At 38.0% G+C, this 24517-nt stretch overlaps 1 protein-coding gene across 1 annotated transcript in view; it reads left to right on the top strand.

Moving 5' to 3' along the window:
• The first annotated feature begins 723 nt into the window (after positions 1–723).
• Positions 724–24517, top strand: part of LOC129719635 (uncharacterized) — a 98223-nt gene continuing 74429 nt past the window's right edge. Inside the window, exon 1 of the mRNA XM_055671029.1 lies at positions 724–1972. The gene's annotated coding sequence lies outside the window, so the exon portion shown is untranslated. The remainder of the gene's footprint in view (positions 1973–24517) is intronic.

Below are 24517 nucleotides of genomic sequence, written 5' to 3'. Positions count from 1 at the left end.
TTTTCGTCCTAGTAACGTGCTGTTATACTCAGATAAAATAGATCGCGGGCATCGTTCACGGTTACGGAATAAAATTTGACGACAAATCCAACCAAATAATCTTCACTTCAAAGCGAAAAAGCAAAACAAACAGTTCACTCAACCAAAATGAACCTCACCGAAACACTTTTTCACTGACACTGACCGATGCCTTGACAATCTTCGTTAACTGATAAACTGATTTTGTTGTCTTGCTTTCATCGCATGAAATATAATGAGGTGTTTTGACAGTTCACTTCCATGCAAAAAGCGGGAAGGGAGAACTCTGAAAGGATTGTAAAAAAATAACGTTTATGGATGCTTTTGTTCACTTTCACTCAAGAGTGTCAACAAATATCAACCCTGCTTGCGGATATTTGATTTGAAGCAGCAGGTGTCTGTTTATTCGCTCCCAGCTGCTCGATTCCACCTTCCGAGAGTGAGAACCTACACCGGAGTGTAAAAATCTTCCAAAACTACACCAGCTCAGCTGAGCTGTTACCACCCACCGACCGACCGACCGACCGCCCGTTACTGTCTGGCCAAGTAACTGTGTATAAGCGGAGCCATCATCGCTACCATCACACACCTTCACCGGCAGCTCATTCACCCAACAACAATGCTCAGTACACTTTTTTGATCTTGGTTCGCTCAGTGCTTCGTGCTCCGTGTAAGCCATATATTACGCTTTTTGGAGTCGAGCAGTTCGTCGGTGGCGGTGTGCCGTCATCGAATGAACATTTTGAGCTGTGAACCTTGGTCTGTGCTTGGCTGCCCAGCCCCACACAGGCAAGACGGTTTAGTATTTTTGGATCGCTTCAATAAATCGGTTCTATCAGTGGATTCTCAGCGTGAGACCGGGCATTATCTATATACGCACAGCGCCGTTACTGGCCACGGCAGAGACGTCGTCGTCGTCGTAACCAGGGGGGAAGAAGATTCGACTTGACCATCACCGATTTCATCGCCCCGTGTGTGTTTTTGCGTTCCCGGTGCTGGCGGAAACTTCCACTGTTGCCCCGTGTGAGACGGAACGGCTGCCGGTGGATTGCTCCGGAATTTCGCGCGTCGCGGTTTGATTGTAGGTATTTTTATCGCCTCCAAGTTCGCGTCCGGTTCGTTCGTTCGTTCGCAGTCGGAGTTGACTGTTGAACTGTATGAAATCGGTATGAAACAGGCACGGGACCATTAGGTGATAAGAGGCGAGTAGCGACGCATTTTGTGACGTTAGTTTCATGTGTTTCTGCAGGCCCGGAGATCCGACGCCTCATTATCACCCTCGTGTGGTGTGTGCTACTGTATTCTTCGGGTTTGGCTGTGCTGCATCATTATCGCCTATCGCTCGCGGAGATCGACCCGGCCAAGTGTGTCTGTGTGCGGTCATGTGTTTGTGGCTAGATGTTTACTGATCGAGATTTTTCTCCGTCTACCAAGAAAGGCGCTGATTTGCAACAAGATCGGTGTCGGTTTGCGTTACCTTCGTGTTTGTTTTTTCTGTTGAAGCGAGTTATCACCGCCGTTTAATCGTGCAAGGCTGAGCACCAGAAGTTTTTTCAAGCCGAAGAAAGCTTCCGGTGAAAGGCAATAAAAAACTCGTTAAAATTACCTCACGTGCTATACTTTACTACTTATCCCGTCGAGAAGAACAGAGCAGCAAGGTGGAACGGCAATCAGTTTAGTTCAGGAGAAAAAAGCAAAATCCCTTATTTTTTCAAGCGAAAGAAGATTTATGCACCCAAACAGCGCTATACGCACAGTGATTACTGGATCTGAAGTCAGCCAGTCGGAGAAAACGGTTTCCTACTTCGGAAAAAGTGAGAATGTTACCTTGGGAAATCTATACCAGCAAAGCGCGGGATTCGATAGAATGAATTGGCTTCGCCCATGCGAGCTCAACTGGATCGGTGGTTGCGGTTTGTGCGGAACAGCTGATTTCGTGCCACTCGGGCTAAAGGTAAGCTTACGTTGATCGCTCATGATGACGCTTAAATGTTCCTATTTCCACTGGAATGCTGGTCGCTTTGTGATTCAATAAACTCACCTTTGTGAATGCGAATGTCACTTGCGTTTGCCATTGGGGAATGCAATATGCTCTAGACGCGAGATGCAATTGAAAATCAGCGGAAATGAGCACGACGAATTGTTTCGACTAACAAGCGTTGATGCACACACGCAGCAGCGTGCTGAAAGTAGGACACTGAATGTGAACGCATAAACTGCAAGGCTAAGGACTGCAATTCAATTTTCAATGGCAGGTGATTTAATTTAAAAACTGCTCTTAAACAGCGCTCTTAAAGGCCGGTGAGTAATATCCATATCCAAAAAAAGGGTTCGTTCGAATGATTGTAGACTACGCAAGGAATTTTGAGCTATTATCATTTTCTGCTCAAGCATCATTTTTATCTCGGTCTTTTTTGATTTGAAAGATTGCTGATTGCTGCATTTTTTATCAACGGCAGTGTTTGCCTTCAAAATAAGTTTTAATGCTACAAAGTATACGACCCTAAGGGTTGTATGATAATGTGACGTAATAAGAGGGATTTGTGACTGTAGTTAGAGGGATTTTCAGACACAATCTGCAGACAGAATCAATCAAATTTGTTCAGTGACCTACTTATTTTTATTCTCAGCATTCCTTTAAAATCTTCCTTCCGTTTACACTTGGCAATATTGTGCCTGTAATGTTTTTCCTGTTCAGGCAACATTTGTTTGACACGGTACAAGCGTATTGTTGTTGTTTAATAAGCGCCATGAATTTCTCCTAATGCGTCTAGAACAAATCATACAAACCCAACAATACTTACGTTATCTCAATGAATGGTTTTGTCTATTCAACTCTGGTTAAATCAAATTCATTATATGAATCTCTTACTCCGAACATAAGTTTGAAACCGTTACATAGGCTCACTAATAGGGGAACATTCGATGCTATGTCAAACAAAACCATCAACAAGTTTCAGCAAAAAATCGTAGCAATCAACAATTACAACGATTTGAAGTTTAGGAAGATTTATTTTTGTTTTTTGTTAGACAAGTATTTTTTAGATTCTGAATAAATCTTAGTACCTAAATGGGCAGAAAGTTCACAAGCATTTGCCGGTTTTTCTATACATTTGTGTATTTAGGAATATTTTTTGAACACCGAAGATAAACTGAAATAAAAATAACTTATGTTCAATTCTTGTTGAGTAATTTGTGGTTTTTATGGAAACCATATTCAACTGTTTATACACTATAGTTTATACACAATTCCATGAGCCTTTTACCTTCATCCTAGTTTAAAAGTGTCTTGGGAACAATTGTTTGTATGAATGACCCGCATAATCGCAAATTATCAAAAAGTATGAAAAGTTTACTATACTAAAAATAAAGAAATTAACTTTTTTGTGTTAAAAGATAGACGAATAGTTTGTTCAGCAAAGTTGTAGAAGATTCAAAAATATGAAACTTTGTTTAACAAATGAAAATCTTATCTTCTTTCGGTACAAAGTTATAAAGTATATTACATGGAACTTACTTAAAAGTTAGTTTTTTGTACTTAACTTTTGTTCGTTGCATTTTACACGAAAGTATTGTTCGGAGGAATGGTAAGCGCACACAAAACACATATTTTTGCCAAAGGTCATATATCTCCAGGACTTTTCCTTACAAAGTTATATCATATTTTAGCTTATTTTTTCGATAACTTCAAGAACGTATAGGTTAAAAAGGGGCAAGTGGAATCATGATGTCAATACTTTTCCTTGAAGTTAAGCTGAAGTGCTTTAGGTTCCATTTATCCAACCATATTAGAGTACGGCGAGCATATGTTACAGTAGGTTTTCATATATTCAAAATACTAACTTTTTTGTGTTAAGAGATAGAGGAATGGTTAATTCGGCAAAGTTTTAGAACGTACGAAAATATGAATCTTTGCTGAACAAACAAAATTCCTATCTTCATTGGGTACAGAGTTACAGAGTATTTTCTGTAAAAGTTGCTTAAAAGTTAATTTTTTGCACTTAACTTTTGTTAGCTACATTTTACAAGAAAACGTCGTTCTAAAGAAGCATTTGGGCATACAAAACACACGTTTTTGTTGAAGACCACACATCTCCAGGACTTTTGCTCACAAAGTTATAGCATGTTTCAGCTTATTTTTTCGATAGCTTTAAGAACGTATGAAGTAAAAAGGGGCAAGTAGAATCATGATGTTAATACTTTTTCTCGAAGTTTAGCTCGAGTGCCCAGAACTGTTATAACTTCCATCTGTCCCAATCCACCTAATCTTTATTCTATACGTTGTTGAAGTTATCGAAAAAATATGCTGAAATGTGTTATAACTTTGTAAGGAAAAGTCCTGGAGATGTGTGGTCTTCAACAAAACCGTGTGTTTTGTATGTCCAAATGTTTCTTTAGAGACTGATATAGGGAATAACACAGTGAATGGTTGGTGCCTACTGATGCCGGTTGTGCTATGCACGCTCGCATGTTATTGTTCGCATAAATTTGTCGTTGAAACTTTTCATCAATTTTTACCGCTGAGCAATGAAACAATAATGATAACTAGAATATTACAAAATTCTCCAACAGTTTATCCATCCAACGACATATTGGTTATTAACTTATAAATTTAGCTTTGAGCTTTGATAGAATAATCGAAGAATAATCTGGACTGTCCATATAAGCACTGATGAGGACAATAAATCGGTGTCGAAATACGATCAGCGTTGTGACAAGTGAAAATGAAAAGTGAAAGTGAAGTGATAAAAATAAAAAGTGAACTTATTCCAAAGTGAAAATATTGGTTATTGTCATCTGTCCCGTGGGTATGCTGTTATAACCGTTTGATATCTGACGGAACATTCACCAGGTTTATTTTAAATTTTAGAGAATGTACTCCAGCATAGGAAAACGTAGTCCTACGTCAAAATATGTTTTTAATTTAAGAAAAAATCAACTCGAATCGATCAAAAAAGTCCGAAGCCGTGTAACTTTTGCTGTACGTAGGAATCTCGGTTCGCCAGCTCTGCAGTCTGCGTAGGATCCGAAGGTCGTTTCCACCTGATCGATCCACCCTATCCGCTGTGCATCTCTCCGTCTCGTTTCTGACATGTTGGTTTTAAGAACCATTTCTACCGGGCTGTCGTTCAACACCCTTACGACATACGCAGCCCACCGCAACCTGCCAATCTTAGCGATGTGAACGATAGATGGCTCTCTAAGCAGGTTCCTAAGTAGTTCGTGGTTGATTCGCCTTCTTCACTTTCCGTTCGCCATCTACTGTTCACCGAAGTTTTTACGCAACACCTTTCGCTCAAAGCCGCTAGTCCATGTCTCATAGCTGTAGAGGACTACCGGTCTGATCAGGTTCTTTGATTTCCTGGATTTACGTTCCGCCAACTTCGATTTCTTTTGACGTAAACAGGGCTCAAAATGTCAACGATCGAAAAAGACGTGCCTGAACGGTTCTTGGACAGCCGTACTGGAAATCATGGTCGTGTGAATAGTTCTATGGACAGAAAGGTGAAGAAGATTTTGGAGAGGAAGCCGTTTTTTATATCCGAACAGTGGTTAATCCGAACAGTAGGAATGTCACTAGTTATGAATGTTCAGAAATGAAAGAAGCGTTCCAGTTTAAAATTCTACAATGTCAAAAAATCCCCAACCACGACGATAAGTAGAATTTGACGGCGAAAACACATGCTTGTAGATTGTATTGCAATTTTTATATGAAGTTTTCATGCGTCGTAATGGACGAAGGAACATACATCGTGGAAGACCTCAAACAACTTCCTGGATTGGTTTTTTTACTGCAATGGTCAGAAATGATACCGAAAAGTATTTCAGGACAAAAAAGATGGCTAAATTCCCAAAGAAATATCTTGTTTTGCAAGCAATGTGTACCAGTGGCAGAAAAAGCTTTTGTCATCTCAGCACAATAAAAAAGGAAATTCACCAAAAGAAGTGTCTACTGAAACGATTAATTCTCTATTTTGACCTGATTTGGCATCATGTCATTATGTTACATCGTGATGGAGTGGTACGAAACCAATAATGTCAATATTGTACTAAAAACCGCCAATCCCTCCAACTATCCACAGCTGCACCCAATCGCGAAAGTTATTTGAGTCTGGTGAAGCGAACGCTTTCCGGGAAGAATCAGGATGTCAGAGATAATCAACATTTTCATCAAATTTGGACCAGAGCTGCCAGCAAGATCACCGAGAAGACTGTGAATTATTAAATCATATCCCATAGTTACAAAATAAACAGTCATGTAAGAAAAACAAAGCTTCGTGAGTGTTTTTTTACATTTGTTGGGTGTTCGGATAGTTGCGGATACAACCCTAAATACTCCGATGGATTTCTCCGTTGGTATCGTTGTAGGCGGTAACCAGCGAGCTTGTTAACTTTTTGCATTTCATTAAAAGTAAAAGCAAAAACATCATATCAAGAAGACTGGCATCTCTGGATCGATCCCATACAAATGACAAGCGTCAAATCAAACAGCGCACTCCATCTATCAAAGGTGGAAGTTTGCATCGCTGCGAAAATAGAGTGGGCGTATGTGGTAGTCCAACATGTGGGTTCAGCTTGCATTCGCATCGCCAGCACACACACACACTAGCATGCGTCAGTTCCACTTTTACTCAAAAGACTGCGCTGCCAAAACTGTCGCTCAATCTCAGGCAGAGTTCCCAGTCTTCTTGATATGATGTTTTTGGTAAAAGGCTACTGAAGTGCAGTGAGAGTTAAAAACATTCGAAGTCACTGCTTCAATTGCTCGATGAGGATCCATGCTAAACTCAGGAACAGCTGGTTTGGTAGTTACCCGCCAAATCTATACTTTGGGAATGACTCAAAAACAAACAACTTGTGTTTCTTATGATGGATTTTGAGCGTCATTTTTCCGTCTGTAGACAACTACTGCAGTGGCGTCGCATCGTAACGGATGATGAAAAATGGATTACAACAACCCAAAACAAAAAAAGAAAGTCATGGGAATTGCCTGGTCTGGTAGCTACGTCGTCGGCTTGGCCGAATAAAAATACTCAAATTCGAAGTTTTACCCCGCAAGCAGGGCAAAAGTACGTAGTTTACGGGGCAAAAGTTCGCACTGTATGAACAGTATATTTATTACTATCCTAATGAAGTTAATCTTATTTGGTTAATTTTGTACCGATTCTTTTTAGCTGTGTTAGAGCGGTGCCCCGAATCTATTTTCTTAATCCTAAAAATCCGGTTTCCGATAATTTGTTCCGGAACTGAGGGATTTTGTGAATAGTTGAACAGAATTTCACTATTATTGGTTCAAGGTTCATAAAATTACTTCCACAGGCCGGTTTTGGGACTCTTAGTGATATGCCCCGAAAATGGACCTTCCGGAATAGATTCAACTTGGGCTTCTAGAGACCATAGAAACAATTAAATAAAACAGAGTCATTTAATATGGGTATTTTCGGAACGGAATTTTCTTGACGCTATTTTGGATTCCGAAATGGCGACTTCCGATTTACGAAAGGGGCCATCCACATTCCACGTGGACAGATTTTAAACGATTCAAGTCCCCCCCTCACCGATTTTAAACAGAAGTGTGCTACAAAAAACGCTATTTCGTAGTATCCAACGTACAGATAGGACATCGCAGTATTCAGCAGTTGTTTATCTTCTAAAATTTTCCACAACTTTGCTCTAGGAAGCTATCTGGTATATTGAAAATTAGAAAAATTATTATTTTTATCTGACTGTTAGGTGGATTGATCGAAAAACTAAAAACGCCAAAAGTAAGACCTTGTTCTATAAAACAATTATGCTGAAGACATTGAGTACATAAAATCAATTTTTCACAGTCAAATCTAGATGATCACGATTTTTCGAGTTTAGACCACTGTGCAATGTGGGATTTTCAAATAAATCTTTCCACCAATTGTTATCGTCTTGAAATATAACCCTTGGAATGTGTAGAAACTATTTTGGAAGTTATTTCGTGCTTTACAATAAGTATTTCGTCGTTTTTATATCACTTTTTTGTCCTTTACGACCTTCAAAAGGGCATTACTCAAAAATGTACCGTACGATGATTTTGAAATTTTGACCAGAGGATCTGGACGTCATAACGAATCGAATGGTGTACTCAGATTCTTTGGTGCATTGTATTTTATAATAACGGTCTGTGGGAGCACCGTGTCAGCCCTAAAGTCCCAGAAACTCGATTTTTTGTAAAAACTTTTTTTCGAGTTAACACCAGATCTCGACGTTTCATGCAAAAATTGATTTTCATTGGCACTCTCATACATATGTTGGGGGGTATTCGACCATGTTGTTTTTTTTAGATACCGGGAAAACCGGGAGAACCGGGAAACAACCGGGAATTGTTTAGAACCGGGAAAAACCGGGAAAAAAACCAGGAATTCCACTGAATATCGCCAAGAGAACACAATACTGCTGAGTAAGGCATGTACTCGAAAAAACGCACCAGACCTTAAGACCCCTGATAACCTTTTGCGCAACAGTGGAGTCGACCATTTTAGTCACATTCATCCATTTTTATCTCAACTCAAACTCGGTCTTAAATAGCTTGGACGGTTTTCGAACTTTGGCTTTCATTATGAAATTGGGGGGGTGGTTTTTGGTACAAAAAATACGTTATAGTCTCTATAGCAATCCATCATCGATCGCGCGTAATGGCATGATGCCAGGACCGGCCAAAATAATGCCTCGCCTCCGTGGGACCGCAGAAAGGGTAATAGACGCTTCTGGAGGCACTCGGTGCGGTACATTTCACTGTTGATGGTACCCGTTTTGATGTACGGTTCACTCAGTTTACCACCAGAGCATGTATTTTTTGGCGAATTTGTCCACTTTCTTCTTCCTTAGGTCTTCTGAAACATCAAACTGTGATTTGGCAACGTAGAACTCCAGCCCCAGTATCTGCTTTGCGTCTGTCTCGATGTTGGTTTCTTTATCGTTAACCACTCTGTTTTGTTGATCACGCCGGTTCGGTGCCTTCCGAACCTCAATATACAATATAGCCTTGTAGAACAGCGCTTAGTGTACGATGCAGTACAAGGTGCAGGTGAAGTGTACGAAATTGATATCACCAAGTCGTTGATGTTAAACTTATGAAGACAATTAAGAGAGGGAGCAGTCAAATCAAGATGAAAAAGTTCGGAAAAAATGCCAGTGCCTTTAAAGCGATAGAAGCCAAAAAGGCAAAATTTCTCGCGGACATCCATAAAAAGGCAGCACTGATGGATGAGGAGATGCGTGCGCTGCTGACGCAATGTGTTTGAAGTGTTTTGAAAATCTGATTGGCCTGATTAAATTGAAGTTTGTTTTCCAAGAAATGTGTGACATAATTCTTTTATATATTGATTCTTATATGCTTGAGGTAAGAGTGGTTCCTTCAAACTTAATTTGGCCTTGGAGTCCCCGGTAATGAGTATTATATGCGTTGTTTAAAAAAAACCCGTAGACAAGATCTTCTCTCGAAAAAGATGAGTCCGTCACATTCCTCGAATTTTTGCTATTTGATTTTTGAATCCAATAAGGCTGAACACGTTTAAGTAGTGACTTTGAGCATATTATGATGAAAATCGAAAGTCGCGTTTTTTTCAATCCTTAACTTGTGGAAAACTATAGAATTCAGAAGTACAATAAATTGGGTAAAATATTTGAACGAACCGGAAAAAACCGGGAAAAAACCGGGAATTTCATTTCGGGTTTTGAGTGGCCACCCTGTAGATACCGGAAGTCGCAATCTTGGAATTCGAAACGTTGTCTGAGTCTTTTTCATATCTCTGGGCATCATCCCGGTTGCAAAAAAATATCTACATTTGATGGTATTCGACCTTGAATACATTTTTTAGTTACAGTTACAGAAATTTAGCGCGTACTTTTGCCCCACAATGAGTTTTTCAACTGGTTTGATTGTTATGACAAACACCAAATTATTTTCAGCAAAACAAATTCACCCTACAAACCACAATTATACTAGAGTTGTTAAGGTTCTGTTGTTTGCGAGTTTCTGTAGTTTCCGAATAAGTGAACCGTAAAAAACTAAGAAAATTAGATCAAAACATAACTTTCCTCATAACTTCACATTATTTAAAAGGATTCTTATGTGTTTACATGTGGGACCTGTGTTGTGTGTTTACTTAGCTTAGAAAATATTGTGGAATGGCTTTTAGGAAATTGTATGAACTTCCCTTTTTTCAATAATAAAAAAATTGAATTTGAGATCTTCCAGTGAAAAAAATATTTCAAAAATAAACAATGATTTTTAAAATATCGGTGATCTCATATGTTTTCCGAAATAAGTGTTTCCGAGATAAGTTTTTAAATAAACAATTTAGATGCCCAAAACTTTTCTGAACGAATAAAAGTGGGCACTCTTAAGAAAAAAAAGTTTTTCTAACTATGATAAAAGGGCTTCAAAAACTTTAGACCGTCTCAAATGTTAGTTTAGATAAATTTTCAAAAAAAAAAAAAAGAATACAGGATTTCATTGAAACCTTGAAAGATGTTGCCAGCTCCTCAGTTGATTCGGCACGAAATGCCCCCTTTACTTCATGACCTAAGAATTAGACAATATTACTATGTTTTTAGGCCTTCCAGCTGGTCTTAAGGTACGATGCTGGCCTAACAAGCCAGTCGTCGTAGGTTCGAGTCCCGGTTCGGGAGAGACTGTTGGCGTCAGTAGGATCGTAGCGCTAGCCCCGCAATTGTTCTGTACATTAAACAGTTGGCTGCGAAGTCTGTGTGAAATAAGCAGAAGGTCAAGTTCCGATGCGGGATGTAGTACCAAGGCTTTGCTTTGCTTTTCTATGTTTTTGAAATGAAAGGTCATCGCGGCTTATGTTATAAATTCGATTAAATTAAAATTAATTAAATATATTGAAAATAATCAAATGGTCACCATAAATCTTTTAATAATCAAAGCGCAAGGAATTATTCAGTATTACATATACTGTATTCAGGTACGAATAAGTTAGTTGATGTATCAATTTGAATATTGAAATTTTCAACTTGTAACTGGACAAAAAACTGTTCTAATATTTTCATTTTTTGAGGCAATTAGAGCAAGGCCAATCGAGTGGACTCAAACCATTGACAACCGACAACGTTCCGAAATCTTCGCTTACCTTTGTTTTTTGTTTTTTGACAAATTGCAATTAATGTCAGCAACCACGCCACCATTATTTATCATGATTCAACCTGAATTCACGGACCCGTTTCTGCCATCTGTCTTCGGCTGCTGGCACATCACCCATTCCAAACGACAGCGAACGAACGAACGATTTGTGGGATTGTGTTATTTATGTTCTCTCATTTTTCACCTGCTTTAAACACCTCGGTGACATATTCGCTGTTAGACATACTCGCCATTCAGCAGGCGGACTGACAGAACAAGCCGAACTGAGCACGTCAACACGATTGTCCCCGTTTGCGGACAGTGAAGAAGTTGAAGTAATTCTTCTTCGTTTTTTTTTGTCTGGTATAATGCAGTCGAAGCCACGGGTTGAAATTTACAATCTATTTCAAAGCGAGATCTCGTTTCATTCTTTGGAAGTGATGACTTGATTCTATAATTTTATTTTAAAAATAGCTCGATTTAAAAGTCTACAAATCTATTTAGTTTGAATAATAAAAGTAACGAAATTGCAACATCAGTCGGCTATGTAAATCAGTAGCTTTGTTCACCGTTTGACTTCCAACATTCTAATGAAAACAATCCTGTGGTAGGGTGAGCAGCTGCGCGACAGCGCCCAGGCCTAATAATAATTTACGCTATTTGCGAAAATCAATAATTTTCCCATGATGAATATTTTAAGAAAGCTGGACGTACGGCGGGTGCTTGCTTTGTCTACCTTCCTGCGACCTGGTGGTGCCGGTGTACAACCACCGCTGCTTATCTGTTCGTTCGAATTTCCTTTTCCACTCACCCGTCTAGTAAATAACGTGCTGTGCTAGGGAGCGAAAGTTTCCCTCTTGCGCATAATTTCCCGCTGGTAATTGTGTCACAGGAACACTTTTCATTCAAAGGACTAAAACGAATTCATTTGTTACCAGTCTGTCACTTTGCAAAACCCAGCACTAACTTCGGTACCGCTTCTCGAGCTTACAAGCTCAAACTATTTGTTCGCTGTGGAAAAAAATTAACAGACAGACAAACACAGTTTTGCCAACAGCGTACAGCTGTTCAACGTATCGTCACTTCTAACAGGCTTAAAGCAATTTAAAGAGCCCCCAGAATCGCAAGCAAATAACTGCAACTAGCAGCAAATTTAGCAGTTGTAACCACAGGTAAACTTGTTCTGGCGTGGTTTCTCTTGCTGGTTCCAAACTGCCTATTTCGGGCTGGTTTCTGAACTTCGTAAGCCAAACATTTTTGGCTCACTTCTATACTGAAGTATGACGCTTTTCTGCGCCTGCCAGCTTCTCCGCATACCAGTAACAACGAAATCAGCCCGCGAGCAATTTATTCGCCGCAGGGCTATTTTAATCACACATCGTTCACATTTTTTCTCACGTAGCCGCAAGTTTTGCCTCCCTTCAAAGTCCTTTCTCTGCTGGCTTTTCCATATCCTTTCGTTTTTCTTGTTGGAAGAATGTAACGGTGGCTTTACCGGAAACTGACCCAGTTGTTCTCTACACATAGAATGGAGGAGCCCTTCTACACACAGGGCTATTTTCGCTCGGGTCTAGAAGAAAATATTTTTAAGGTTTCAACGGTATTGGAAAGGAATTTCCACTGAGGTTGAACTTTGAGTTCTCCAACAAAAGCTGAATCCTGCACATAAATTAGTTGCAATTAGTAGCACTTGGTAAAGATCAGCACGGTTTTATGTTTTCTCTTTCGTGTGAATCAATACAAAAAACGAGGCTGAAACCATTCGATTGCTTTTCAATTATTTATTCAATTCAGCAGCAGTACACCAGGCTGAGAGTGGAAACTGTATCGAATGATGGTTTTTCGCTTCCTGCTGGCGGAAACAACTGCATCCGTCAGTGTTGATTATTTACGTAAATTAATGTCCGTTCGTAGCGAAATGCAATGGAGGTGGGTAAAAGGAGATGTTTTCAGCGAGTAGAGGGGATTCCGAAAAGTGCTCGAGTCAGTCTGAAGCTTTTTTTATAGCAGCACTTAAAGTTCAGAGGTTTGTTTCGGCAAGGTTTCTTTATCAAGGGTAGAAGTTTCAGTTCGGTTCACTTTGTTTAAAATAAATATACAGAAAAAAAATATTGATTATAGTCTTTCATGCTGAAAATTAAACCAATCAGGTCAAAATTCTCAAAATCATTAAACTGAATCATGATGTACTTGAATGTTTCCGCGACTGTTAAAGTGTCATTGGCAATAAATCAAAACGTAATTTTAATCAAACAGCTTACACTTCAAATTCTAGAAGATGTCCTTAGTAGGCAGCAAATTCATTTTATTTTAAGATATTTACCAAAACTTCATGTAGCAAGAGTAGAGGATCTCGTTTCGTTTGTTAGAGCTTACACAGAATTTTAGGCAATCTGCCACTACAACCGAGTTTTCATTGAAGAGTACTTCAATCATCCTTATTACCTCCCAATTCTGCCCCAATTGCTCGAGAAAAAAAGGGGAATCATCAAGCGGTAACTGAAGAAAATTGGCATGATAATTGGAGGAGCAGAAATGAGAGGATTGTGAAATAAAGGGGCCGCCTAAGTTGACGAATGGTGTGGCTGAATATGATGGAGGGTATCCGAAGAAAAGTGCGATAATACATCAAAATTGTAACAGCATAATATTTGTAATATGTTGTCTGCTGTCGTTCATTTCTTTCGATTCCGCAGTGACCGAGTACCCAAAGTAGCATACCTTTGTTCAGGCTGAGATACCCTGAGTATTGCAATGTATTCCCAGGCTGTGCTTGAAGCGTTGCAAAGCGAGCGAGAAGCAGAACCTTTCTCCTCCTTTCTGCTTGAGAACGAGATATATGCTACGCTTCTCAAGTCTTTTGCACACACGCTTTCAAGATACTCTTTCTTCTTCATGCATTCCCCTGAGTAGCAGCAAGCACGCACCGACACGAAAAAACTCAATTGTATTGTTACTCTGCGACAGTAAAAGAGTACGCGAGTTCCTGCAAGCGAGTAGGAGTACTCGACTTAAATTGCTCGACTAGGAGGAGTGCTTGAAAAACTGTGTTCGAGAACGAAAATGCTCTCTTCATCTACCCGGTTTTGCTTCGTGCATCGACCGACAGCCGAACGTGGGGGAAGAATCTGTAAAGTATCGCATACTGAAACGTGTAGGGTACCGGACTGCTTTGGTAAGTTTTTTATAGCAGTCTAATGTAAAACCAGCCGAAACACATTGCTACCGAAGTAGTCCGTTACCCTATTTGAAATTTTTTTTTGTCCCTCCGCAACTATCGTAATGCATCTTGAAACAATTGTACTCGGCTGGTTGTACTCGCGAGAAGGGGACTACACGCGAGTAAAAGAGTAGGTGCGCTCGTGTGCATATGATCTCGAGAGCAAGGGAGACAGCGAGAAAGAAAGAGAAATAGTTTGAATGGAGAATACTCCAGTGTGTGATATCGGCAGCTACGAGAACCTCACTTGAGGTGTTGCATGATCATGAGATCATGAGTGAGACTAACAACACTGGCTTGAACTCCCTTAGGATGCTAAGGTGCACGCAAAAGTTGGATGATGCGGAACCACATCAATATTGTGCTTAATAACACAACCGTTGATAAGTTTGGGACTACAACGAATGTGTGTTGTTCATAACGCATTTGATGCTCTAGTATAATTTCACTGTATTTGACGGCTCCAAATCATTACACTTATAAAGTATTAACCTGAGTTTGAATTTGCTATGACTTTGGTTTAATACATATTTATTCGGTTCAACTGATTTTGATCTCTGTCAATGTATTCATTGCACAACTGTTGCGTAATGCATTTAACACATTTGTTGAACAAAACCAAAACCATGATTGTGCGTTTTGAAAAGTATCCTTATATGTCAGTGACTTCTCGATCTTCGTCATGCCTGTGTTCTCTTCTAGGAAGGGTTGTCTCGATAACAAATCGGATATGTCTATGGTCTGATAAGCTGGGTTCATCAGAGACATGCCAGGTTTTGACCCTCTCCGCTATCGAGGCACTACATAGAGTCAGATCTAAAACCTCTTGTCTTGGTGTCAGTGGAAGTTAGTAGTCTCTCGGGAAGTAAGCGGAGGCAACGACCCTTTTCTGTGTGCCGTTAGTTGTTGGGACTTCCACCGCAACGGCAACCAAAAGAGTTGCGGTCTTAGGATTTGACTGTTGGTTGCCATAGATCAACTTACCTTTTGGTTTTTGTGTAGTTGTTAAGGTTTGCTGCCAAGATGATTCTTGGTACACACTGCCAGCAAGTGAACAAGACATAATGATCATACACACACGCACATCTATTATTATCGGCTAAATGGCTGAAAGCAACCGCGACGCGAGAGATCCGGAAACTATTACTAACATGTCTGGTCAAGGGAGCTTCGTAGCCACAAGGTTAGAGAGTCCGTTTCGACAAGCGGGTAATTGTGTATTCGAGTCTTATTAGAATCAGTTCCATTCAATGTCAACCGACTTTAAGCAGAGGTTTTTTTTCTCAGGCTTCCCATTGATCCTTCAATCACGTTGAATTCTACAAATATATCTTGACAAAAAAAAATCCCTCTCACAATAACTGGTCAGAGATTCAGTAAAAAAACCTCTCCAGGCTCGGAATAGTAAGCGTAAAAAGGAAGGTCATGCACACAAGCACCAATTATGATAATCATGTTACCTACTCTCAATGTTGTTAACAACAGAAGTGCGGAATACAGCAAGTTTCTGGTCGCAGTGATGAGTCATTACCGGAAAAAAGGTCTGGACATGCTCAGCAATGCTGTGCAGTGTCACGATGCCGGTTGGTCCGTCTGGTGTGAAACGCTGCGATCGAATGAGTCGGCTGCCCAGCTTAGCTGCCCTAAGTTCAGTTGCTGTTCTGTTAGCTGCGGGTCGAGCCAGTTTTCAGTAAGAGTCAGCTGTCCTCTTGTGCAGTAATCGTTTATATAATGAAAACTAAATTTCTGCATGCTTATACGTGAAAAAATAGTTAACTGAGAAGTTCCACAAAAAATGTCCCAGTTTTATTATTTTATTTAAATGTGATTTTTGTTTTGACTAAAACTCTGCATGGACATTTTTATAGGCAAAATATGCCATTTTGTGCAGTTGGTTGAATTTTTCAGAACACGACACATTTCAAACAAACCGTTTTGGCCCTAAAAATATTTGTAATCATCAATACCTTCCCGAAATAGCATTTTTCAATAGCTTCTCAAAACTGAGTCGCGTTCAAAAAAATTCTACCAATAGCACAAAATGGTATCTTTTACCTATAGAAACGTCTATGCAAAGTTTCAGCCAAATCGAAAATGGTCAATTAAGAGCCAGTTCGCGAGAGGCGCAACCGCGTGTTGTTTTGATGCTCTCCGATTGGGCTGAAATTTTCAGAGTTTGTTTGTCTATTCAAGGTAGGAAGTTTTGCAAAATTTCAATTTTTTTCATTGAGGTTAAGTGGGATAAAGCGGCCCTTGAAAATGATAGTCCAAAAACGTCCAAATACTAAAAAGTGCAATAACTCCTGCTAGACTTGATGGATTTTCCTTAAAATTTGAGGTATTATTCTACTCTAATAGTACTTCGAAACGCATGGTCACAATATATGGCAAATGGGGTAAAATGGCCCTAGAAGGTTTAATTCAAAAAACCGCAAAAAACACTAAAATCACTATAGTTCCTGCTAGAGTTAATAGATTTTATTGAAAATTTGGATTGTGAAGGTAAACCCATGAAAAAACGCAGTTTTGTTCATTTTTCTTGAAGGCTGCGACTGAGAAATGAACACGAATAAAAGCTAAAACTAAATTATACACCTTTTCGGTAGTTGTTATCGTTGTCATCAAGTTTTTGGCCAGTGACAGAAAAATTTGTTAACTTCTTGAACTATGATTTAGAGCTTTCCAAAATGCTCTGGGTATTTTCACTATAGAGATAAGTTTGTTTTATTTAGCATAATAATAATTGAACTGCCATTCACCGATGACACGGGTTGATTTCAGTTCCCTTGTTGTTCTTCGCACTGCATGCCAGCAAACAAACATAACGGTCCGTACGTTCTCGGCACACTCACAGTTATTAGCAGTGCACAATGGTCATAAAATTAAGATTTACGGCCAAAATTATTTTTTGTTGTCGAATTGTTAGTTTTCTACTGTAGATAATTTTGTCATATGAAAAAGTGTTGTAGTGAAAATGGGCTGTCCATAAACCACTTGAATTGAGGCACATCTCATTTTTTCGAAATTTTTAAAAAAAACTCGTCAGTGTATACAAACGAATAATTATACTAATTTTTTGTATTCTCCATGTGTTCTGGACCAAATTGGTGTAATATACGAAGAATTTCGTTGATAGATCACCAAAAAGTTCAATATATACTGAAAGACTGAAAAAATTTTATTCATCTTTTTTTACAAAAACGCAAATTTCCCGCAAACTTCTAACATTGATTCTAGAAGGGTATAAACAGGGCTCTCAGGCACACTATCAGGAGCTTTGCTTACACGTGCTTACATACATTTGATAGCGTTTTTACCTTAAAAAACATTTGATAAAAATTAGGAAAATTCCGAATATTTTCAACGTGGCCTGCGGTAGACTCTGCAGGGTTAAAATTCAATACTCTTCCGGTTTTAGTAAGCTAATATAAAAGATCTTAATTGTATGCAAACATACCATAACAGCTTTAGTAGGATTTTATATATTCCAAAATGTTCAGAAGAACTAATTTCCTTCATTTTTGAAAGAGGTCACTTTGGAGGCGTTGTTCAACATGAACCGTTTCATATATCAAGATTTCATTAAGAAATTATGAAAAAATATATCAAAAACTACAAAATCACGTGCTCAAAATTTCCTGAATATGAAATTCGCGTTTTGGTAATTTTGGCCACTCCTTCATATGGAGACTGTCTTATGTGCACTGGCCAAATGGCTGAAAGTAAACGCGACGCGACAGATCCGGACAAAATTACTAACATGTCCGAAAATGTTCAGCAATACTGCGGTCCGCCAGTTGGTCCGTCTTCTGTGGAACACTGCGATCGAATGAGTCGCCTGCCAAGCTGCTGTTCTGCAGCCGGTTTAATAGTTTTTCTATAGCTGCCCAAGACGACTGTACAGCCGATAAACAGCTTGATATTGTAGTGGTGTCTATCGACTGAAATTAAGAAACAAGTATGATTATACGCGTTCTAAATAAGAAACATTCGTTACCCAGGTTTCAAAGATGAATCAAAAATTGCGCGTAATAATCAAGTCAGTTAGCGGCACAGAGTATCTGAATCTGAATTTTTGCAAAATGTCAAACTATTAATAATTATAACACAATCGTTTTGGACTAACGTCACGCCGACTAAAACAAATAATTTTTCTGAAAATATTAAGTCCTACCTACTCATAATTGCAAGCAAAAGAAATAAAAAAGCGGAAAGCTCGTTTATTTCTTTTATGGCCTATCGTTTTAAATTGCTTGAATGAACGAACACGTCCAAAACTTCAAGGAGGAGGAGGAGCGCGCAAACGCTAGAAAGCTAATACAACATTTTAAAGACATTAGTAATTCCTGCCACGTTAACGAATAAAAACATAATTGAGATTTATCGTACAACAACATCCACTCAAAAGGCCAAAAAAATCGTAAACTGTAAGTCGAAACAGTCAGTGTAGATTTACTGACATTAAAAATCGGTTAACCCTGTAGTGTCCAATGCCGCCTTCTGGCGGGCTTCAGTCGAACCTCTAAAAAGCTTCAATAAATACTTTAAAAGTGTTTATAATGATTCAAAATGATTTTACCGAAGCCCGTCTAGAAATTAACTTGGGCACTAGAGGGCTAAGACATCATAATATTGATAATTTTTTTGGGTGCAATTATTATTATCCTATTATTAAGATGACATGATTCCTCATTCACGTGCGTTGTTGTATGAAGTGCTGTATTGTATTTGAAGGTCTTCCGGTTGAAAACCACTATCCTAATGCATCAAATACAGAAGTATTTCATTACCATGATACCACCCAGTCAACATTTTCATACGTATAATAATGTTTCGATTCCAATATCCGCACTCATATATATATATATATATATATATATATATATATATATATATATATATATATATATATATATATATATATATATATATATATATATATATATATATATATATATATATATATATATATATATATATATATATATATATATATATATATATATATATATATATATATATATATATATATATATATATATATATATATATATATATATATATATATATATATATATATATATATATATATATATATATATATATCATACAAACTCGCATTTTATGCACAAAAACAGCATATGCGTTCTATTTTGGAGGCGATATACGTACTGAGGAATAATGGTATGCAATTTATTGATATACGTTTTCATATACGATAATTTCCGATTAAGAGTGATTTGTTTCACACGATCTTACAATTAACCCTATAATCGTAAATCGGTTGGATTCCACCATGATATACAATCAAAACTGAATTTCTGCGCATGATAATGAGCGTGGTATACGATTTCGACTTCTTTAAGATATATTTGCGATAATTTTCACACATTGATATACGATTTGTGGTTGACTGGTCATGATTCCAGTGTTGCAGCATTTTCTTATGTTAACACTTTTATCTTTTCGGGTTTCAATTGATTTTTTTCGGTGAGATTTATTAAAACAAAACAACTAAATAGTTTACGTTTCAGCTTACTAATTTTTCAGCCATCCTCAGAAAAACTATTTTTTTTTTTTCGTGTGCATCACCGTGTGGATCCCTCTAACTTCTATGAATCCCTCTAACTAGAACTAACTCCCTCTATATAGAAGTTAGAGGGATCCACACGGTGATGCACACGAAAAAAAAAAAATAGTTTTTCTGAGGATGGCTGAAAAATTAGTAAGCTGAAACGTAAACTATTTAGTTGTTTTGTTTTAATAAATCTCACCGAAAAAAATCAATTGAAACCCGAAAAGATTAAAGTTACGGTGATTCGAACCCGGAGAACATTATGTTAACACTTTTATTAATTTCAGTGTCCGAACATCTCCAAAGTGAATACACGAATACGTGTTTTCAATCTCACAAATGTTTTGAACTGTCAGTGTTTTTGGAATGACACGTTTTACAAAATCCAAAATTTATGCTGAAACCATAAAGTTTGTTTCATTTTTATTTCTTCGTATGCGTGATAGCAATTTTTATTCCATAAACCAAACGCGTTGTGGTTGGTAACGTCTCCGCCAACCACACTCGACGCCTGGGTTCGAATCCCACCGCCGACATAGGTGTCGATGGTTGTGAGGTGGCGTGATCCACTCACAACCAACCCAACTGGTCTAGATTCAATCCTAGCCGACACCGGGAGATTTTCTGAGGCGAAAAATCTCTGGGATCACGCCTTCCATCGCATGAGGAAGAAATCCGTTGGCGCCGGTCCGTTAATAAACGGGTCGTGAGTTAGGGTCCTGGGTGTGGAGTCGCCTCCCTGGGCGTCGGTGATTGGCCACAACAGTGGCGGAGCTAGACCGACGGAAAATAAGCGAGAATAAAAAAAAAACCAAACGCGAATATAGATTAATAATAATTCTGTATAACAAATTGTTTACCTGTTTTGATGACGCAAATAAATGACGTATTATGGGAAACGACAAAAGAGTTACATAACTGATCTAAACAACAAAAACCCGTCACCGAGTCGCTTCCCAGGTCGCATGATTCCACAGCCATTAGGAAAAAGGGTAACCATAAAAACAAAAGTTTCAAAACCCCTCGAATCACGTCCCAGTACTAAAATTAGGAGGTCATAAACGAGCCGATAAAATCAGTCGGTCTCTGTGTATAGCAGGTTATGGGTTCATGCCGAATGTGGCACGGAGCGATTGCTTCGGTTACCGAAACCATGCTACCGGGTCTGTAATTATACTGCAGTGGATTTATCAGCTGCTTCGGTTCAATTCACCATTCACTCACGAACACTGAAAATAATGAGCTGAAGCATAGTACCATTCACTTGGTGGGAATTACGACTAACGACTGGTAGCGTGCTCCAAAACGCCAATCTCCTTGAAACCATGAATGAATTTGCTTACTCATTTATTCCTGGCCGTAAACGTATATGGGAGACGCACCAGGTGGGATATGGAACCAACAATCAATCAAATCTGCAGATAGCTATTGGCTCGCGGCAGCCGTGAGTTATGACGCTTGGCTAGGCAGCATTATGTTGTGTGTATGTGGGTGCCAGCAGACTGCATTTGGTTTAATTGTCGGAGTGTAGGTACTTATGCTGGCATAAACAAAACCCTTCAAACGGCAGTGAGGTACGGACCGCAAAAGCATATGATTTAGAGCAGCACGCTGTCCGGTTCCCATAGCGTTCATTAGCCGGTTTGTACCGGAATCGTCTAACCTATCTCTCGTTGGTGTTTATGGCGCAATTAATGGTAGTGCAGAAAATAATTCATTAGCTTCCATTATTCTAAACTAGCTCGCTGTGAAGTAATATGGATGAACTCGAACAAAAATAACTTGTTATTGGCATATTATAAATACTGATCGTTGACGTTGTTCTCAGTACTATTTTTAATACATTAAAACAGAAAAATGCACTTTAGATTAACAGTGCATGAAATCATTTACCAGTATCAAAAGTTTAAACTCACAAGAGCGCTCAAAATCAAAATTTGAAGGTAAATCATCCAGGCTACGCAAATTATGAAATAAATGCACATGAACAAACGTATATCACATTTATTGAAAACGTTAGAGGAAACCAATAAATTCAAAAATTCAATTTGGCACGAAATCAGACATGTTCTCACTACTAAGAATAGTTGCGCACCTAATGGTACATTTTAGTACTAAAATATTTAAAATTTGAAAATAAAAACTATAATATGCCAAAAAATACCCCGGGTGATCGATTATAATATTCTGTATAATCGAGTTTGGGTTAAAGACATCTGACTTGTATGAAGGATCTCATTTTATTATAAACCGGAATATTTTCATTGAGCAATATATACATTTAAAAACATTTTATTGTCTTATTGTGAAAAGCAAAATTGAAACCTTGTATGAATTTGATGAAAATATGTCGGTTTATAATTGCTGGCTTTAAAAAATTGATTGATACATAGAACTATGGTAAAATACTGCTTTATATTTCATTGTTATCTTGATAATCAGCTGTAACCATTTTTTATAGGAAGTAATTTTTTTTTGGTTTTGGCCCTATTTTCGTCGAATAGCAACGCAAAAACATACAGTATATTAATATTGAGGGTTGAGGGAAAAATATTGAAAATTTTGATGCAGAATTATGTCTAACGGCAACATGTTGGGATAGGAGTGCAAATTAAAATACCGAAAACATCGGAAAATTTTTTTACGCGTCCACCAACATGTGTAAAATTGTGATTTTATTTCTTTATTTTAATAATTTATCCCAAATTACCTTAAGAAAAAAATAAAGTTTCCAGAATGTAGACAGAGAGCATACAAAATTTATGTTTAAACACATCCCTAAAACCCAGGAGAAGTAGAAAAGAAAATTATCTCAAATATAACTTTTACTGACTAAAAACATGACTAAAACATGTTAACTAAAAATACTTTTCAAAGATAGTTGAGACCAGAAACGAAAATAATAACAGCGCAATAAAATCTAATATCATGCACAAATGCAACCCGATGGTCATTTCCAAAATTTTCATACCTATTATCAAACGGATAATATGTATAAACATTTCTTTCCTTAAAGTACTAACGAGAGAAAATACTACAAGGTATATAGCCCTAGGGGTTGTATGAAATGGTGACGTAGTACTAAATGTATATATTATATGCTGCGATAAACTGTTCATAGGCAACACTACCGTTTATATTTGATGGTCGTTATTGTAAAACTAGCGATGCATGCATACATGAAAATTTTACACTAGTAGTAGTTGCGAAAATTTTCATAACTCTTATCTTCAAGCATCTATAGTTCTGAAAAGAACCGATTCCGTAATCTTCAATTAGAAATTCGTGCTACAGAACGCTGATAATCGCACCATCGGTAGCATTGAATATTTTGCTGGACCGCGCATAATAAAGTTTGCTCTCCGCAGTGCCCATCAGTAGCTGTGCCAGCTAAATATTCTGCAGCGTACGATGGTAACTGTTGCTGCCGTATGCAAAATAAAGGTAACATGTTCCGCAGTGCCTGGAAGTTGACTCGTATGCAGCTCTCGTTTCTCAATGTCGCGTACCTTTAACAGCCATACTCCATTCGCTGTTGTGTAACAAACTAAACTGAAGCTGAATTTTCTACACGCAGTCTTTTGTATCGAGTTCAGAGTAGATTTTTGCCATTAGGGTGTGGCCACGCAGCTTAGACAAAGACAAACAAACCAAAACACTTTGTTGAGTCAAAATATGTAGGCAGTGGAATTTATTTCGTCCATGTTGCTATTATCTGTGCTCGGGAAGCAAGCCAATAACGAGAAAAATGTATGGGAAAGCTTGACCTTGGAACTTTTCACCTTTTTCCACCATAAAGTAGTAAAGAAACAATGTTGAACATTATATCAAACAATTGTTACACATTTTATCTATCCACCGACACATAAATGACTAAGATGCATTAAGTCGTTCGCTTGCTATAACCGTTTGAAATCTGACGCAACATTTGCCAGTTACATTTTCAATTTCACAAAGTGTAATCTAGTATAGAAAACAAAGACGTAGTCCTACGTCAAAAAAGAAATATATCCTTTTTGACCTGAACTTCTCGAGAGGATCCCAGGCCATTAAATTTTTTTGGAAAATATATCGTGTCCACGTGAAAATTACCATTACCAATGCAATCTAGCTGAACGAAATTAATAACTCCGGATCGTGTTGTTTTTTTTTTGGAAATGTTCATGAGAATTACCAAGGAATATTTTTGTATGAAAATATTTGCACTAAACGTGTACTTAACTAGAACTATTTTTTTTCTTCATTTTTTAAATTTACAAGGAAGTTTTCTTTTACAAAGTTGTTTGTTAGCTAATGGTATGAAACTCTCAAAGTCACAACTATTCAAGCATCCACAGTGTATTAAATACATTGAATTGTTTGGACAAAAGCGAAAAAAAACTTTTATTTTCATTCTATTTATTTTCTAATTGCACTAACAAACTCTATGAGTTTCTAGTTATAATATCTATTAAAATTGGTACCTTGTTGCAGAAATACGATTGATGTGGCCTGTAGTTTTTGAGATATTAAAAAAACAAAAATTTTGACGATTTTTTTAAATGTTATATTTTAATTAGTGCACAAAAGTGCAACCTGAAATTCCCAG

Source organism: Wyeomyia smithii, chromosome 2 (assembly GCF_029784165.1).
Source record: "Wyeomyia smithii strain HCP4-BCI-WySm-NY-G18 chromosome 2, ASM2978416v1, whole genome shotgun sequence".
In the NCBI taxonomy this organism is placed as follows: Eukaryota; Metazoa; Arthropoda; class Insecta; order Diptera; family Culicidae; genus Wyeomyia; species Wyeomyia smithii.
Note: the sequence above shows the minus strand (reverse complement) of the source record. Positions and strands in the feature narration are given on the sequence as shown.